This window comes from Sus scrofa, chromosome 11, assembly GCF_054392235.1.
Source record: "Sus scrofa isolate SSC_HxYL_T2T_F1_AM1 chromosome 11, Sscrofa_HxYL_maternal_Yorkshire_Landrace_v2.0, whole genome shotgun sequence".
NCBI classification, from domain to species: Eukaryota; Metazoa; Chordata; class Mammalia; order Artiodactyla; family Suidae; genus Sus; species Sus scrofa.
The window spans coordinates 75,593,057-75,613,220 of record NC_139393.1 but is presented as its reverse complement, the minus strand read 5'-3'; the positions used below and the strand labels follow the sequence as shown (position 1 = coordinate 75,613,220).

At 44.7% G+C, this 20,164-nt stretch overlaps 1 protein-coding gene across 5 annotated transcripts in view; it reads right to left on the bottom strand.

Moving 5' to 3' along the window:
• LOC110255850 (uncharacterized) overlaps nucleotides 1-20,164 on the bottom strand; it is a 65,960-nt gene that overhangs the window by 14,809 nt on the left and 30,987 nt on the right. For 3 of the 5 annotated variants that reach the window (XR_014819834.1, XR_014819835.1, XR_014819836.1), the window contains exon 6: nucleotides 13,816-14,218. The exons of 1 other annotated variant lie outside the window; for it this stretch is intronic. The gene's annotated coding sequence lies outside the window, so the exon portion shown is untranslated. Of the gene's footprint in view, nucleotides 1-13,815; nucleotides 14,219-20,164 lie in introns of those variants that run through there. One more of the 5 variants, XR_002336735.2, reaches the window with a different exon arrangement.

The following is a 20,164-nucleotide window of genomic DNA, read 5'->3' as shown; positions in this document are numbered from 1 at the left end:
AGTGAAGATCGCGGGGTGGCAGGGCGGGGGGGGGATTGGGGGGCTTTAAATTTGTCTCTAAGTATCCATGTTTTTACAGCTTATATTGTCTGTGTAATTTAAGTCCTAGAATCCTTTGAGGGGGTGGAGAAAGATGGAAAAATTCACCATTTGGTCATTTTATAAGAGTCGCTGCTCTGAAGGCACCACAGACAGGTGAATTTGAAAGCAGTGAGGGGTCTTCCATTCCCTCCTCAGCTGTGGCCGTTGGGAGGAGTAGCTGCCACCGGAAGAAGGAGCTGGGGTTTGAGTAGCTCTGAACAGGGGAGGTAGTTTCGTATTCAGGGAAAGAAGGCCTTGGAGAAATGGTCCAGCAGGGTGGATGGTCTAGTGATCAAATAGTTCCCAGACTGGATTATTTCTGATCTAATTGCGGAGTGAATGTGAAGTGCAAGAAGATCCAGAACAAAGAGGGATCACAGGACAGAAGGAAAGAGATGAACCCTGGAAAGAGGGACACACTCGGAACGGTCCATGGAGGCAGGGAGGCCAGCTGGGCACGAGAGGCAGGGGTAGCTTCAGAACCACCCACAGCCACCTGAGTGTCTGGACTGCACCCGAGCCCTTGGAGAAAGAACTTCACAGAATCTGTGTGTCAGCCGGGAAGAAAGGAGGCAGCATTTTACTGGTAGAAAAGTGAAAAGAAAGGGCTTTCACTGACTCCACGCTGAGGGGAGAGGTCAAAGGTTCCTGCCCTTGAGGAGCTTACTCTCTAGTGAGGAAGCCTGACAGTGACAGCGATTCATGGTGACACATTCCATAACGAAGTGCAAAGTGAGGAGGGAACAGAGGAGAGACTGTGACAGATGTATCTGGGCAAGGTTTTAGGAGGACTTGATCCCTGGGCTGGTGCTGAAGGCTGAGTGTGATGGCAAGGCATGGAGGATTGCACCTGCAGGAGAAGAGCCAGGACCACCGGGACCGGACAGTCCGACCTGGTGACAGAGTTTCAGAGGTTCCGAGGAACAAAGAAGAGCCTGAGTTTGCTTAGAGGAACCTGTAAGAGGTGGTGCCTGAGATGTTAATAACTCCTGCAGCAAAGAGGAGACTGAATAAAAGACTCAGTCTCACGAAAAAGCTGAAGGCTTGAGTCACTGCTTTGCTTTTGGAGAAGCTTCCTTCCAAACTGGTTCAGTGATGCTAAAAGCAGAAAGGCAGCAAGAGGCTTCTTTTTTCTCCCTCCTTCCTGTCCTCCCTGTCTCTCTTCCTCCTTTCTTTCCCCCCCTTCCATCATTAAAGAATTCTTTTTTTAGGAGAATCAAGAATGAGAATATTTCAAAGGGACATGTAAGGACCTTTTATTATGCAATTACAGTCAGTGATTCAGGGCAGGAGAAGGAGGGGCTGTCTTAAGCTAAGAGCAATAGAAGTTCACAGGAGAAACAGGGGTGAATGTTCCACCAGGGAGGGAACAAGTCACCAAAATAAAATACCATGGCTATTGCATACCCCCCACTGTTATGTACCCAGAATTTTCCAGTAAGAAAATCAACTTCTTGATGATGCCTTTAAATTCTATTATTTGTATTCTGGGGACAGTCTGACATATTTAATAAGAAAAAAATAAAGTAATGGAATAATGAATATGGCTCTATTTGTACACACATAATTGTATTTTTACCTTTATTAAATTTAAAAATTACATACGTATCCTCAGTATCTCACAGAAAACAGCCTTCCAAGAATGGTGATGGGTCCTTCTCTACTTGAAGAAAAATATCTGTTTTTTAGAATGTAAAATATCTGTTTTCTTCTTGAATGCATATTTATATATTTAGTTTGTTCCTTCAGGTCCTCTGCATGGTTCTCTTTGGTAATAAAACGAAGGAAATGTACCCAAAGAGTAATATTTTCTTGCTGGTCTCGGGGGCATAATAAAGCTAAATGTGCAGCTGTGGGCACAGAGCTTCAGGGAGAGCCTTATATGGGGGTCAGAGGAGAAAAGCAGCTCAGAAAAATTACTCTCCTAGGATTCCCCATGTTTACTCTCTCCAGCTCCCTGAACTGTTTTCTGTCCTTTTTTTCCCTTTTTCAGCCATTCCTGTGGCATACAGAAAAGTTCCTGGGCCAGGGATCAAATCCAAGCTGGAGTGACACTGGATCCTTTGCCCACTGCACCAGGCCACCAGGCACCTCCACAGAGACCAGCTAGAGCATTAACCCACTGTGCCACAGCGGGAACCCCTCTGTCTAATTTTAAAGGCTTCCATTCTTTTATTTGTTTTTAGCGCCACACCCTCAGCATATGGAGGTTCCCAGGCTAGGGTTTGAATCGGAGCCACAGCTGCCAGCCTACACCACAGCCACAGCAATGTGGGATCCGAGCCGTGTCTGCAACCTACACCACAGCTCATGGCAACGCTGGATCTTTAACCCACTGAGCGAGGCCAGGGATTGAACCCGCAACCTCATGGTTCCTAGTGGGATTCACTAACCACTGAGCCACGACGGGAACTCCAAGGTTTCCATTCTGTTGAAGAGAAAACATGAGCTGAGTAGGAGGGCTGCTGGGAAGCTAAGAAGGACACTGAGCAGACAGGACAGTCAGTGTCCTCTGAGGGCTCATTGATCTAATGAGGAAAAGGACTTCTGATTAAGATGATCATTAGAGATAAGCAGCAGAAAGTCCAATAATCAGAGGTACAAACGGAAGACATCTGTCTGTCCTAATCTCTTCTTTTCTCTTTCTCTCTCTCTCTCTCTCTTTTTTTTTTTTTTTGGCTGCGTCCTCAGCATGTGGAAGTTCCCAGGCTAGGGATTGAACGAGAGCTGATACAGTGACAACACCAGATCCTTAACCTGCTGTGCCACAAGGGAACTCTTGCACCTTTTCTTAAGAATCTACTAAAGTAGTTCCCGCTGTGGTACAGCAGGTTAAGAATCGCATATTGTCTTTGTGGCAGGGCGGGTTGGGTCCCCAGCCTGGCACAATGGGTTAAGGATCTGGCTTGCTACAGCTGTGATGTAGGTCGGAACTGTGGCTCAGATTGAATCCCTGGCCCAGGAACTTACATATGCTACAAGTGTGGCCATAAAAAAAAAGAAGAAGAAGAAGGTACTAAAGTATGTCCTTTTTCAAAATGAAAGAATAGGCCAAGAAAGGAAAAGAAATAGAACTAGATTATGTGACACAGAACAAAAGGGAAAACAATTCTCCAAGGAATAACAAAGAGGAGTTCCCTGGTGGCCCAGCAGTGAAGGATCCAGGGATGTCACTGTGGCTTGGTTCACTGCTACGGCACAGGTATGATCCTGACCCAGGAACTTCCACATGCTGCAGGTGCAGCCAAAACAAAAAACAAAGGATCAAAGAACTCTAAGAACAACAAGCAAGAAGACAAAGGAATTTATTTTTTCATTTTTTTTAGGGTCACATCTTCGGTATAGGGAAGTTCCCAGGCTGGGGTCAAATTGGAGCTACAGCTGCTGGCCTACACCACAGTCACAGCAACACCAGATCCGAGCCTCATCTGCAACCTACACCACAGCTCATGGAGATGCCAGACCCTTAACCCTCTGAGTAAGGCCAGAGATTGAACCCAAGTGAGTCCTCATGGATACTAGTTGGGTTCGTTACCACTGAGCCACAACAGGAGCTCCTGACAAAGGAATTTTAAAAGGAGAAAAGAGATAAGTTTTCATGTATAAGACTAATAGAGTTTGGAAGAACATTATAATATAAGTACATAGAAACCTAATCAAGCGGGAAAAAAGTTTTTAATTCTAGGACAGCCAACAGTTGTGCAGGAAAAAAAAAAATTACAGTATACCCTGTGGCTCAATGGGAAGGAATATTTACATTGTCATAGAGTAAGTTAAGTGATGTCAAATTATTATTTTGAGAGGATTATGGAGTGTTTGTGATGATATAAGAAAGAAAAATACTCTTTGACATAGGAGTCAATTGATACCACAACTAGAAAAAACTTTAATTTATTATATGCATATTGTTTAGCTATTCAGGCATAAATGCCAGAAGAAATAATGAGAAATGTTTCAAGTGGCTGCCACTGGAAATTTGAAGTACAATAGCAACCAAGCCAGACAGAGTTCCTGCTCTTATGGAGAATGGAATTTAGCGAGAATTGCTCACAATTAAATGAGCAATTATAAATTAGTGTGATAGTAATATGAAAAGCACAGGAAGCAAAATGGGCCACTTGAGCAGTGATTGCTCTGTTTTATTGGGTTCTATGTTAACCTAAGCTTTGCCAAGAAACTGTTTTTGTTTATACCCTGATTGCTGAAAAACTTCGTTAAAAGCATCTGTTCCTGTTGGGGAGCGTCACTGCGGTGGTGCCTAAATGTTCACACGCAGGTGATGAAACTGTGGAGAACTAAACACACACACGAGTGCAAGTAAAACAGGAAATCTGAATAAGGTGGTTGGACTGTATCTATGTCAATATCCTGGTCGTGGTATCCTATATAATTTTGCAGCTTGTTGCCATTGAAACCGGGTAAAGTGTACACTGCAGTCTCTCTGCAGTGTTTCTGAAAACTGCCTGTGACTCTGTCCCTATCTCAATAATTTTCGGTTAAAAGTATTGTTCCCTTTGCAGATCCAGGAAGATCTTTCAGGTTGTAAGGAACCGGGCCACGTTCAAAGCAGCTCAGGTAATGGGGAAAGGTCTTGGTATCAAGGCCAGCAAGCATCGAAGGAAAACAAAACAGTATGCAAATCTTATAAGACATGCAAGTTGGGAGTCTGTTGTCCCCTCTGTTAGGGCCCTGTCCTGTGGATACTCAACCACCAGCATCTCTTCATCCAGTGCTCCTGTCACTGTGGATCTACCAACTCACTGAGCCCTGTCACTCTGAGAGACAACTGATTTAGCCATCACTGTCCAGTAGAGGGCGTCTGCGGCAGCGTTCTTGGTTGCATGTAAGAAGCGTTGTTCTTTGCTAGGGTTGCCCTGGCAAAGTACGACAAACTGGGTGGCTTAAACAACAGAAAATCTATTATCTCACAGTTTTGGAGACTAGGAGTCTGAGATCAAGGTGTCTTCAGGGTTAGTTCCTTCTGAGGGATGCCAGGGAAGGATCTGTTCTAGACCGTTCTCTTGCAGATGGCTATTTTCTTGTTCACATGACATTCTCCATGTATGTGTGTCTGTGACTGAACTTTCCCCTTTTATAAGGACACCAATCCTCCTGGATCACAGCCCACCCTAATGACCTCAGCTTAACTAATTACATCTGCAGTGATCTTATTTCCAAATAAGGCCATATTCTGAGGTCCAGCAGCCTGGGGCTTCAACGTATGAATTTGGGGTGGACATAATTCAATTGATAACACAAATCCAGATCAAAATAGTTTATGTTACAGAGTGGCCATTATTAACAAGTCTGCAAATAACATGTCGGAGAGGGTGTGGAGAAAAGAGAACCCTCGTACACTGCTGAGCAGAATGTAAATGGGTACAACCACTTTGGAGAACAGAATGGAGGTTCCTCAGAAAACTGAATATAGAACTACTGTATGACCCAGCAGTCCCTCTCCTGGGCCTATATCTGGACAAACACTACAATTCAAACAGATACATGCACCCATATGTTCATAGCAGCAGTATTCACAGTAACCAAGTCATGGAAACAACCTAAATGTCCATCGCCAGATGAATGGATTAAGAAGATGTGGTTCGTATACACAATGGAATACTACTCAGCCATAAAAAAACAAAATAATGCCATTTGCAACAATATAGATGCAACTGGAGATTCTCATACTAAGTAAAGTCAGAAAGAGAACAAATAGCACATGATATGACTTATGCGTGGAATCTAAAATATGGCACAAATGAACCTATCTGTAGAACAGAAACAGACTCACAGACATGGAGAACACACCTGTAGTTGCCAAGAGGGAGAGGGGAGGGAGTGGGATGTACCGGGAGTTTGGAGTTGGTTGATACAAACTTTGCATTTAGAATGGATAAGCAACGAGGTCCTGCTGGTCAGCACAGGGCACTATATCCAATCTCTTGGGATAGAACACGATGGAAGATAGTATGTGAAAAATAATGCATGTATATGTATGACCGGGTCCCTTTGCTGTATAGCAGAAATTGGCACAAAAGTGTAAATGAATTATACTTTAATTCCCTCCCCCAAATGGTAAAAAATATAGTTTAAGTTAAAAAGGGATATGATTGCAGATCTGCAGGAAGGATGGGGAACCCAGGAACAGTGGGAACCAGAGCCTGCAGGACCGCCTTAACTCTTCACTTCTTTATTTCTTCTTCGTTTACTTCTCTTTCACACAGTTCACATCCGCAGGGCAGGGGGTGTGCCGACGGACAGCTCCAGGGATCCCCCTTTCCATCAGCAGAGAAGGGGTGAATCATAGACCCTCTGGCCCCAAATCAAAACATCTCCAGATAAGGGCTGTGATTGGTCCAGTGTGGATTCAGAGGCTACCTCTGGACTAATTGCTGTGGTCATTAGTTCTTTCCAGATACATGGCACATGGTCAGACGGAATGTGTCTCAGAAGAAGCAGAGTATTTCTCCTTGCAGAATAAACAAAAAAAGACCTAATATCTTGTGCCTGGTGGGTTGAGTTCTCACAAAACACCACCTCCCAAGCTGCTTCCTGCCAATGGACCGGGCCCCTAATAATCATCTAATCAAAGTGGCCAGGCCATGCTGTGCTATGAAATCACATGGTACCAAGCATGGCATCCCATATACAGGGAGCACTTTAGTAAGCATATGTGAACAAGGCAAGCATCCTAAGATATCTCAAAACCGCACAACACAGCCAGAAAGCCCATCATATGGATGGATTTTATAAAATCAGTTTATAATCACTTATTTTCTTATATGTTTGCACTCTCTACTTCAAGTCAAATGCGGAAGAAAATATCCTGGTTAATTGAGCATTGCACATGTAAATTCAGATTCATTCAGGTTTTACCATGTTTTATCTGACTTATTCTAAAGTGTTCGGGTGACTCAAGATGTAGAGGAGAAAACCAAACACTCCATTTCCAGAAAACTGAGGTCCACAATAACACCTGTGCACAAATGTTTATAGCTCCCTTAGTCATAGTCGCCAAAACTGCGAAGCACCCAAAATACCCTACAACAGGAGAATGGAGAAGCAAACCGTGGTCCATCCAGACGGTGGAATGTCATTTAGTTCTAGAATGAAATGATCTGTCAAACCAGGAAAGGACCTGGAGGAAACTTAAAGGCATTTTGCTAAGTGAAAGAAGGCAGTCTGAAAAGGCTACACACTGTATATTCCAAGTATATGGCATTCTGGAAGAGGCAAAACTATGGAGACAGTAAAAAGATCAAAAGCTGGATGCTAGTTCAAGCGATAAGACCGATTTTAGTCAGTTGCAATAGGGAAAAGAATTCAGTGTGGACTGAACTCAACCTTGACCTGCACAGAGGTGACTGGGCATTTAAAGGGAGAATGAGGTGTGTGTGGGAGGGGACTTGAGAAGAGTCAAAGAAGTGAAAAATTGCAAAAAGCAGGAAGGGGGTTGGTCCATGTGAAACCACCCAGTTTGCTAAAGTTAGGCTCCTCCCCTCCCACAGAGGCTGGGAGAAGGGGCCCTCTCTGGATTGTCATGTCTTTGGGCAGCTTTGCGTTTTCTCAGGCAGGCACGTTGGGGGGGGGGTGGTTATCCTAGGATGTGACCCTGAAGTGTTAGAAACTGTGCTAGTGTTTATTCAAGTCTTTAAAAAATTAAAGTATAGTTGATTTACAATGTTGTGCCAATTTCTGCTGTACAGCAAAGTGACCCAGTCATACATGTATATACGTTCCTTTTCTTGTGTGATCTTCCTTCATGGTCTTTATGGACCAAGGTTGAGGCCTGATGGAGAGAAGAGCTCAGAGGAGCCTGGCTAGAATCTGGAGAGAATTATCATCAGTGGTTACCAGGGCTTTTGGTGGTGCACAGGGCACTTTGGAGGCAGTGAAATTATTCTGTAGAATCCTGTTGCACAGTGAATACATATTATACCATATTTTTTTTTTTTTTTTTTTGCTTTTTAGGGTCACACCCAAAGCATATGGAAGTTCCCACGCCAGGGGTCCAACCGGAGCTGTGGCTGTGGGCCTACACCCCAGCCACAGCAATGCAGGATCCGAGGCGCATCTGCAATCTACACCACAGCTCACGGCAACGCCAGATCCTTAGCCCACTGAGTGAGGCCAGGGATCAAACCTGCATCCTCATGGATGCTAGTCATATTCATTAACCACTGAGCCACAACGGAAACACCTCATTATACCTTTGTCAAAACTCACAGAAGCTACACCGCCAAGAGTGAACCCTGAAGTAAGCCATAGGCTTTAGTGAATAGCAATCTGTCAATATTGGCTCATTCATTGTAAACAAAGGTACCACATTAATGCAGGATGTTAATAATGGGGACAAGATGTGTGGTGAAGAGGGAGGGTATGGAGAGACTCCGAATTTTCTGCTAATTTTTTCTGTAAGTCAAAAATTGCTCAAAAAATAGTTTATTTAAAGAAGGGAATTTTCAGATCTTTTTTTTTATGTTGTCATGAGGTTTGAACAGAACCATTAACTTTGAAGTGAACAATACTAATTGTTCTATTTAATATGTCACAGAACATATGAAGATTCTATTAGCACGCTGTGTAAAGGAGATTATGGCTGAAAACTGGGTTGCTTCAAGCATCCTGCATCATGTTAAAAACGCTGAAAGCAACAGGTAGCTCCTTATCCCACACAGGTGACTTCTCTAATCACACAATTTGAAATACATCCCCCCCCCGCCCCACCCCACCTCCACTGCTCTTGTTAATTTGGTCCCCACAAAATCCTTGTGTGTGTGTGTGTCACAAGCAGGGACACTATTGCAGTTCCTGCTTAGAGTCGGTGAGACAGTTTTCAGAGGGTGGTACCCATGAACAAAACACCCCAAAGGCACCTGCTCAACACCTGGCACAGAGGTCCTGAGCGGATCATATTCTCTCTCCCCTATAATGAATATTGGAAAATGGATCTTTTCATTTGAGGTAAAGCATTTTAAAACATGCATCAAACAAAAAGACTGAGGCTCTATGAGAAAAGGGTTTACACAAGCCTGTATCTCAACAATGCTTCAAAAACATAACACAACATAAAAGATGAGCACAATAGCAAAGGGATTTAGGAAGAGGAGTGACCTGCTCATGTCCCTCTGGACGCAGTGTAATTGTCCTAAATAAAACAGAGATACTAATTGTGTTCTGGGGGAGAAAAAAACAGGAAGAAGAAAAAAGTTTTCCCCAAAAAGGAGACAAGATGCTGAGGAGCTGGCCAACCTCCTTCTTCATTTCCAGGGACTAACTCTAAGGCATTGGTAGACCCAGTGCCAGGAAGGCATGGCCTTTTGAATGAAAATACCCAGTATTCGGCGAACATGGAGGGGGCGCCCTATTTGGGGAATGACTCCGATTAGACATCCAGCTGTCAGCAGTTCTAGCGTTTGCTTGGCTTTATCACATCTTTCATTGACTTCGACATTCTGGCTCAGGTCTTGCTTTCTCAGTCTCCACCTGTCTGTGGGTAGATTTTTATGACTGGTGTGGAATCCCTTATTTTACATTTACTTACATTTCATGCACGTATTTGAGGAAGGAAATTGCGCTGCTCTTTCTGTTACCTTTACGAGCAGGAGACCCTGGGGGTGAACGCTGCTGTGTGACAAACCCGGACCCGTAGAAGGACTAAGGAAACAAACTTTGAAAAGAGAGGTAATTACCTAAAATTAGGTCAAGCAAGAACTATTCTATTAGGTAACTCCTGTTGGTAAATTGCCTACAGCAAGCTAAGCATGGGCTAATACTGTATTCTACTGGAAAAAAATTTTTTTAAAGCCACAGCAACAGGAAAATGTGTCCAATGTCAAGCGTTATCAACTCCTCTCCTATTTTTCTTGATTATTTCTCCAACCTGAAAGACGACATGGCAACTTATAGGGGCAGTTGATTCAGGGCATGGGGCAAGATGACCCCATTTTTAAACATGTTCAGAAGTAAACAAGTTAGTCACTCTGAGATGAAGTGATGGTTCTGAGAAGTGTGTGATCTTTTTTTCTAGAACTTAATGGAAGACTCTGTTTTCAAAATTAACCATTTGTTCTAGTTGCCCTACTTTCACGGTAATCTTCGTACTTCTACAAAAAGCTCTGAGGCATCGTGGGGATTGAACATCCCCAAGAAGAGGGCTGTAAAACGAGTAATGTAGAACCAGGAAAAATGGTAATTACAGCTATCTGCCAAGTTCTATAGGCATTTCTTCCCCTGGCTGTGAACTCAGCCCAGTTGGAGAACTTCGGAGGACAGACTGTGTCTAGCTCTCTGACACCTGCTGGGGAGCTCTCTAGGCTGAGGGGGGCCTCAGTCCAGGAGGATTTATTGTATTGGTTTTCTTTTCTCTCTTCCTCCCACCCCCACCCCCCATAATGTTTATAGTCATCTGGCTTAAATCAAAGTAAGATCTGATAAATCATTAAAATAATAATGTTGAAAACTGCACACATTTGGGAAAAACCTTATGACATCATGTTACCCCAAAGAAGCAAGACACGCAAAAAAGGAATCTGCTGTGATTAAAACCGTGTAATTACAGAGACACATGAATTCAGTCTCCGAGATAGCAGGGCAAAATGAAAAACACTTGATTTCTGGGGAAATCTGAAAAAATCTTCGAGTTGCATTTGCAAGATTAATCTTGCTGTAGTGGGTGTGGAAAAAAAAAAAAAAAAGACAAGAACAAGAAAGGCAGGGTGACATCCAAAATCTTGAATAACCTGTATTATACACCACGGAGGCCGCTCCAACAAGCAGCTGCCATAATTACAGGGAGAGCCAGGTGGTGGCAGGTAAACACAGCCTTGCAAAGCCAGGTCCCACAGGGCCTGGGGGTTGGGAGGTGTTGCAGCCCCAAGAGGAAGCTGGTGGGTAGATGCCTCCCCCCGCCAATGCCTTACCTGGAGCCAGAGCGGCAGATGGGGTGGGTGAAAGGCACTTGGTGGACTCAGGCGTCCCCTAGCAAGCAACCAGCACTGTAGGAATTCCACACTTGAACAACTGGCACAGCTGTAGCAGTGCCTGCCGGCTGATGGGAGTCCTGATTGAGAACCACCCGAAAGGGAGAATGAGCTACTACTACCTGCCGAGCCCTGGCTATCATGGCCAACACCTGGTAAATACTGCATACATGTTAGCTGCTGTCACAGTGCTGCATTCCTGCTCACGCAAGCAAAAGAGCACACAGCCTAGAGGTTCCTTGAGGAAAGCATGGAAATAGGGTGTGGCCACGACGCCTTTCTTTTTTTCTTTCTTCCCTTCTTGTACAGAAAGAGGCTTGGCATCATTAGTCTCACTGTCCCTTTCCCCCAAATCTGCCAATTAGCTCTCGCCTCCCTCATCAGGCCTCTGGTCTTTGGTGCGGAGATGGGGACAGAGAAGAAGGGACTGCAAGGCTTCTGAACCTGGCAGGTGATCCCAGCCATGGAATGTCAGCATCGTCCTTCTAAACAACATTCACAGAAATATGTGTCCATACACAATTGGGACAGAGTCCGGGAGCTGGGGAAAAGCACCTCAGAAAAGCAGACACGAGAGTTCCTATTGTGGCTCAGTGGGTTAAAAACCCAGCACAGTGTCTACAAGGATTTGGGTTCGATCCCTGGCCTTGGTCAGTGGGTTAAGGATCCGGTGTTGCCATGATCTGTGGTGTAGACTGCAGAGATGGCTTGGAACTGGTGTTGCTGTGACTGCGGTGTAGAGCGGCAGCTGCAACTCCGATTCGACCCCTAGCCTGGGAACTTCCATATGCCACAGCTGCGGTCCTTAACAAAAAAAGAAAAGAGAAACTACTATATACCGGGGGCTTAAATAACAGACGTTTCTTTTTCTTTCTTCCTCTTTTTTTTCTTTTTAGGGCTGCCCCCGAGCCCATGGAGACAGAGGAAGTTCCGGTGTCTCTTCCTCTTCCTATGAGGGCAATTATTCCATCATGAAGGTCCTGAGCTTATGAGCCCATTTAAACCCCAATACTCTGAGTTACTTTAGTAACCAGAAGAAAAAAAAAAAATCTCATTATAAACAGGTATTTGCTTTGTGGACAGAAGAGTATTTTCCTTGAAACCCCTCACCAAGACACAATTCCACGAGAGAGGTATTATTAATTGCATATTACAGATAAAGAAACTTAGGATCAGAAAGTAATTTACTCATTTGTCTTACGCACTTGCCAGATTCAGGTGACCCCCTTCTCTGGAATAGGTATACTTTGATTCTCTCTCTCCCAGACTTTTTTTTTTTTTTTTTTTTTTTTTTGAGCTCACAGCATGCGGGAGTTCCTGAGCCAGGTATCGAACCCACACCACAGTAACATCCACGCCACTGCAGTAACACCAGACCCTTAACCCACTGCACCACAAGAGAACTCCTCTCCTAAACTTTTCATTGTGGAAAAATTCAAATTACACATAAATTGAGAGAAGCTAGAAGAAACTTCCACGTACCCATCACCCAGCTATAAGAGTCACCAACTCATGGTATCTCTTCTTTCAACTAGGATGCTTTTATTTTTTTATTTTTTTTTTGTCTTTTTGCTATTTCTTGGGCTGCCCCTGCGGCATATGGAGGTTCCCAGGCTAGGGGTTGAATCGGAGCTGTAGCCACCGGCCTACGCCAGAGCCACAGCAACGCGGGATTCGAGCCGAGTCTGCAACCTACACCACAGCTCACGGCAACGCTGGATCGTTAACCCACTGAGCAAGGGCAGGGACCAAACCCTCAACCTCATGGTTCCTAGTCGGATTCGTTAACCACTGCGCCACGACGGGAACTCCCTAGGATGCTTTTAAACACAGGGAGATGGAAGTTTCTGCAGAATGATAAGTAGCAACTGGTCACATGGGTGGTGTAGTATGCCTTTCTTTTTTTTTTTTTTCTTTTTCTTTTTTCCTTTTAGGGCCACACCCGCAGCATATGGAAGTTCCCAGGCTAGGTATGGAATCGGAACTATAGCTGCCAGCTCAGGCTACAGCCACAGCAACGCAGGATCCAAGCCATGTCTGCAACCTACACCACAGCTCATGGCAACACTGGAGCCTTAACCCACTGAGCAAGCCAGGGATTGAACCAGCATCCTCATGGATACTAGTCGGGTTCATTATTGCTGAGCCACAATGGGAACTCTGCCTTTTATTTTCTGTCTCGAACAATTTGCTCAACAAAATCTAGCCTATATCTATGTAATTCTCCAGCTCCTTGCTCTGAGATGAATCTTCCAAATGTCTAAGCCCTTCAGGGACTCTGCTTATTTGATCTTAGGGGCAGATACAGAAATGCTGCTTGTGACTCAGAGCCAAGCTCTGAGGGGAGAGCAAGGTGCCAGCTTCAAAAAGAGGAAGGGCTTAATTCCCCCAGAGGAATTAAGGGCAGGAATGATGGGCCATGTGACAGCCAGTCAGAACTCTAAATGAGGAGTTCCCGTTGTGGCTCAGTGGTTAACGAATCCGACTGGAACCATGAGGTCGTGGGTTCAATCCCTGGCCTCACTCAGTGGGTTAAGGATCCGGCATTGCCTTGAGCTGTGGTGTAGGCCGCAGATGCGGCTCTGATCCCGCGTTGCTGTGGCTCTGGCGTAGGCCGGTGGCTACAGCTCCGATTGGACCCCTAGCCTGGGAACCTCCATATGCCGCGGGAGCGGCCCTAGTAAAGGCAAAAAGACAAAAAGACAAAAAAAAAAAAAAAAAAAAAAAAACTCTAAATGAGTATTTCGAGCGCTTTGGGTGGACACGTCCTTGTTTATTCTTTAGCAGAAACACGCAAACAGTAAGAAACATTTATAGACATACTGTAGCACAGGGATTTGGTGACTTATGCAATCTCTTTTCTCACTGCCATACGTATAATTTATCTTCTGAAAAAAGACATAGTACTGTGGCGTAATATACCAACATACAACAGTCACGGTTTGTTCATCCTTTTTGTTCTTCACAAAGAGGAAAAAAATCATTAGCTATATTTGTTATAAGCTTATAAGCTTATAGGCTTTTGGCCAAAGCGTTTGGCCAACAGTCTTCCAGAACATAAGCTCCCATCGACAAGCAAATGGCTCAGACGCAACTGGATACCAAGGGACGTCTCTCTCTGCACTTTTCAGCTTTGTTAGAGTCACAAATGGCCCCTGTAGAGAAGGAAAGACGTTCCCTTCTACTCTCTTAGGCTCTGTCCCTGTGGCATGTGAATTAAACTGACAACCGAGAGATAAATAGGAGGAAAAAATAATTTACCTACCTGTGTCGCCTGCATGCACATGGAGAACAGTGTGGCTCACGCAAAGGGTTGGTCAGAATCTGGGGCTTACGTCCCATCGTGGCAGGAGAAAGAGAGGGGAGGAAATGCACTTACGGGGACACAAATGGCTTTTTGGAAAGATGCAGGGTTTTCAGGAGAAGGAGACAAAATGTGAAACTATTGGTCTAGATAGGCATGATGGATAGGTCTTGCCATCTCTTTCAGGACCAAAAAACTCCCCTGGAAAGGGGATTTGGGGAAGGTTTTTTGGTCTGTTTTTAACTAGAGTATGACGGACCTACAACACTACGTTAGTTTCAAGCACACAACATAGTGACGGGCAGTGTCCATACGTTACACAGTGGTCACCACGGTGAGTCTAGTCACCACCTGTCTCCACGCAGAGTTTCGACGACACCGTTAGGGACTCGGTTCCCCACGCTACACAGCTCAACCCTGTGACTCATTTATTGTATTTGGAGAAGGTTTTGTTTTTGTTTTCCCTTCGAGGAGTGCACCTGCCCTGAAGAGGAACTAAGGCGGTCTTATTTCCCAGAAGCTGCTGTGCACCCCCCCCCCCAATCTGCTGAGTCTCAAATGTCTTCAGCTCAAAATCATCTTTATACCAACCCCGGGGTTCTGCATTGGTTCCCACACCCCCAAATCTTGGTGGCTTTTAACCACAAAGGTTTATTTCTCGGTCCTGTTGCGTGACAGCTACTGCCATGTGTTTCCTTCACTCCAGGTTCTAGTCTGAGGGCAGCCTCTCCTGGGGACATGGGGTTTGTTATGGCAGAAGGACACCACATTTCAGGGTCTCTCGCCTTCTGAGATGGCCCACATTCTGTCTACCTCTCAAAAAAGCTACTTTTTTAAACTTTTAAATTTATTTATTTATTTTTTTTGCTTTTTAGGGTCGCATTTGCGGCATTTGGAAGTTCTCAGGCGAGGGCTGGAATCGCAGCCGCAGCTGCTGGCCTACACCACAGCCACAGCAAGGTGGGATCCGAGCCGTGTCTGTGACCTCGACCACCGCTCATGGCAACACCGTGTCCCCACACCACTGAGAGGCCAGGGACCAAACCAGCATCCTCATGGATACTAGCCCGATTTATTTCCACAACGGCAACTTCCTATTCAGACCTTTTCAAGCACAAAAAGCAGGTTACAACATAGAATATAACACCATGAAAACAACATATAAGTGTAAGTAAATAAAGCATTAGCAGGATGCACATTAAATTGTCACAAGTTTTAAAGCTACAGCAAAATCAGTAGGGATTATTGGTAACAGAAGTGGTACAGGACTTTACTCTCCACTCCAAATACTTCTGGGTTATTTGAGCCGCTTATGAATAGAATATATTCATGTATTATTTGGTGTAATTAAATTAAAATGCCTAAAATTAACATAACACCAACTTGTTTTATTATATTGTAAAAGTCAGAAAAAAAAAAAGATAATAATCACTAGAGTCAGTGGAAAATGACCAAAAGCAAACTCATTTGAAAGATTGGTTTCATATAGGATTTTCTTGTTCTGCTAAGCTTTATTCTGAAAATTGGACATTGATAAGATAATATGTCATGAAACCCACCTCTAAATGGCTTTAATCAGTTGACTTAATTTGGTTAATAGCGCATAAAGCCCAGTTTCAAAACACTTCTTGTAACCACAGCTGATGGAAAGTATTGAGGGAATATTGTGATAGAAAATGGAGCTAAGAGGTGTCTCATGCAAGAGAAATTTCTCAACTGGTGTTTAGAAGAGTTTGACTAAAGCCGAAGCCCACATGGCCCAGTTCAACCAATCACATGCGGCATTCCAGCCAGTTGATTACTTGCTTACATCAAATCAATAATCTTGGTTATATAAAACACAGTTCAGTGGTTTCAATTTTCTTTTGTCATCAGAGGGACTGAATAAGAGCTGGAGTAACTAATGGAAATTCCTTTCATTCTTCATCAAGCCGAGTTAGAGATTTCCTGAAGCCAGATTGTCTACCAACCCTATAAATTGGTAAAAGCCTCGTGCGCAGAAAGCCATTCGCCTCTGTTTTCTTCCCTGACACACTCCTCCTTAGACCTGCGCTGGGCTCTGCTCTATTAGCACCGTTGCATTATTCATTTTCAAAGTCCCGTTCCTCTCATTAGTGTCTTGGGGCTCGGATGCTTCTCCAATGCACTTTGGATGGCTCTCCCATTTGCATATTTATGTCGTCTCAGCCAAGAAATCATCCTTAATGGCACCATGTGACAAATCCAATTTTATCAGATGTCGAGGTGCTAGGACTCCTGTGATCTTTAGAAAACACCCAGCACTGTCCACAGGAAGAAAAGGAAGCCCAGGGAGCCTGGGTAACTTGTCCAGCTCCTGGCAGTCAATGTCTGACAAGTGTCCAGCTTTGAAGTCACTTCACACCAGCACCACCTGGATTCTGGTCTGGGCGCGGCATGGTGCATTGACAAAGGATGGAGGCTGGCCCTTAACCCTGGAGGCAGTTTTAAGTCTCTCTGTACCATTTATGAAGGTATAATTTCCAAACCATAAAATTCACTAATTTTAAAGGGTTTCCAATTCAATGATTTTTTTAACACTTTGTGAAAGTATTGTGCAGGCATCACCACAATCCAATCTGAGAACATTTCCATCAAAAAAAGGCCTTCCAGCCCATTTATAGGCTCTTCCTGGTCTCCCCACCCCCAGGCCCCATGGATCTACCTCGGGTCTCCGTAGATGTGCCTTTTCTGGACACCCCATGTAAAGAGATTCCTACAATACGTGCTCGTCATTTTTGTCTTTCTGACCACACAATGTTCATATCATCATTTTGGCATGGCAGTGTATTCTGTTTTTTGGTTTGCTTTAGGGCCGCATCTGTGGCATATGGAAGTTCCCAGGTTAGGGGTTGAATCGGAGGGATAGCCGTCAGCCTACACCACAGCCACGGCAATGCCAGGCCTGAGCTACGTTTGCTACCTACGCCACAGCTCATGGCAATGCCGGATCCTTTAAATCCGCTGAGGGAAGCCAGAGATGGAACCTGCATCTTCATGGATACTAGTTGGTTCCTAACCTGCTGAGCCGCAGTGGGAACTCTGGCAGTGGCTTCTGTTTGACTGCTCTTCCTGCCACGTGGTCACATCTTGTCTCCTTGAGACTTCAGCCCCCTGAGGGCAGGTAGGCACAGTTTCACAGCCCCTGTAGGGCCCTCTCTCAGTGTCCTGTCTCTTCCTCCTGTTCAAACCATGAGGAGTAGTGCACGCCAGCCCAACTTAAACTGCCAGAAACTTCTTTCTTTCTAAGTGGAGGGCTGTCCCTGGCTATCTTGACGGCAGGGGCCGGGCATTGGCTTACCCTCCGGGAGCAACCTCAACCAACGGCCAACTGGACACGGGTGTATAACTACCCCAACTCTCTCACCTCTCAGGAGATCTTGTGCTGACCCTCAGAGAGTTCCCCTAGAGGCCCAGCGCCCCCTGCCCACTGTAGCTCTTGGCTTGATCGCTGACCCCACGGTGGCCGCCTTGCCTTCTGCGTCTCACTCCCCTCCTCTCCTTCCAGGGTTCTCTTTTCTTCCAAAATACACTACTTGCACTGGGATCTCTGTCGAGGTGTCTGATTCTGAGGGAACTCAAATTCGGACCGTCCCCCACCAGGTGCTCAATTCATGGGGGGCCCAGTGTAGACGTCTGGGCCACCCCAAGCTTCCTGCTCTGTTGCTTTCATCAGTGGAGCCGGTTACCTAACAGCCAGATGGGCTAGGAGGCTATAATGAAAAAGACTGGAGCAACATGTGTTGACAAGGATAGGGGGAAACTGGAGCCTTCTCTATTCCCATCCGAGGTTCGTGCCCCAGAAAAGTGAAAACATACATCCAAACCAAAGCCTCTGCATGTATATCATAGCAGCATTATTACAACAGTCAAGAGGTGGAGACAATTCATTTATCTATCAACTGGTAAATGCAGAAACAAAATGTATTGTACCCAGACAATTACTGTAAAAAAGACTGAAGTACAGAATCGTGTTTATCACATGGATGAACCTTGAAAACAAGGTACCAGAGGCTCGTCACAAAGGCCCACATACGATATGCTTCTGTTTTTATGAAATATCAACACAGGCAAACCTACGGAGACAGAGATTAGCTGACGAGTCGCCGAGGGTTGAGGGATGGAGGGTTTGGAAAATGCTGACCAAGGGGAGTGATGTTTCTTTACGGGGCTGATGAGAATGTCCTAAAATTGACGGTGGTGATGGTTGCACAACTGTGTGAACCTAGCAAATTCACACCGAATTGTACATGTTAAATGGATAAGGCCTACAGCATGTGAATTATCGTTCAGGAAAGGTCTTTTTAGTTGCCAAGAAGTGCGGTTATTTAGGCAGCTGCCCAAGCCACACTCCAGTCACATTCACAAACATGCCTCTGCATCCTGGCTCTCAGATTTGGCATCAAGACATATGGATGCATGTAAGTACGTGAAAAGATGTTCATAACATCATTAGTCGTTATTTTAAAAAAATTTTTATTTATTTAGTCTTTTTTGCGTTTTCTAGGGCCGCTTCCCACGGCACATGGAGGTTCCCAGGCTAGGGGTTGAGTCGGAGCTGCAGCTGCCAGTCTACACCACAGTCACAGAAACACCAGATGCGAGCCTCGTCTGCGGCCTACACCATAGCTCACAGCAACGATGGATCCTTAACCCCCTGAGCGAGGCCAGGGATCAAACCCGCAACCTCATCATTCCTAGTTGGATTCGTTAACCACTGAGCCATGATGGGAACTCTTTGAAATACAGTTAATAAACAAGAAAGCTGTGTAAGGATGGCGGCTAAGGCATGGTGTACCATGGTTTCTCCTTGTATAAACTTTAATTTTCTTGAATTTAATAATTGTCATTTTTGTTTTTGTACTGTACCTATCCCAAGGTCACCCCCACATTTCATATTGGAAGTGTAAGTCTTTTGTTAATTATTCAAACCCATTAACTACTTTCAATTTGCTTTTTTTGGAGGCTCTTGTTTGCTGAGCCAATGTTGTTCTTTTGTTATAAGGGAGGTCCTTTAAGCAGGAGGAGCTAGAGCTACAAGGAAAACCCAGAGCTTCCCAGGGAAGTGCTTTCTATCTCATCGCCCTGTCTCCCTGCCTCTCTCCTTTCCTTCCTTCTTTCCTCGTAATGAGTTAGATAGTAAAAATAATAAAAATATTAATAACGCAGAGGAGGAAAAATAATTTTTCCCTGCCCTTCCTAGTTCTCAGCTGCAACCTCCCTTGTAACAAATGACAAATTAACAAGAGAAAAACAGAAGTTTATTAACCGGTGTACCTCGTGTATACACATGTGAGATATCAATGGAGGGATAAGTAGCTCTCAGAGGTGGCTTAGAACTCAGGCTTAAATACCAGTTTTAGCTAAAGACAGAGGGAGAAGGGTCTGGAAGAGGCCACTTCTGGGCAGGTGACAGGAAAAGCATGGTAAATAGAAATAGATTTAAGCTGATGCCTTCTCCACGGACATTTGTTTAAAGTTGTCTGAGGATTGACTTTTGTCCTTCCTGTTGAAGGAGGGAGGGGGGACACTTTTATACATTTATGTCCTGCTTTTCGGCAAACAGTGGGAAGGCAGAGAACTTTTCTTATAGCTATTTCTTCTCAATTGCCTTCGGCTCAAAATAATTCTTATGCCAAAGTGGCATATTTTGGGGTAGAATATACTCCTACCCTTCCATAGCTAAAAACCATTAAATATCGGAAAGATCTGTGCTATGCTGGGGGCATGACAGATATTACACGCCCTTGTAATGCAATAGATCGAAACCAATTCTGTG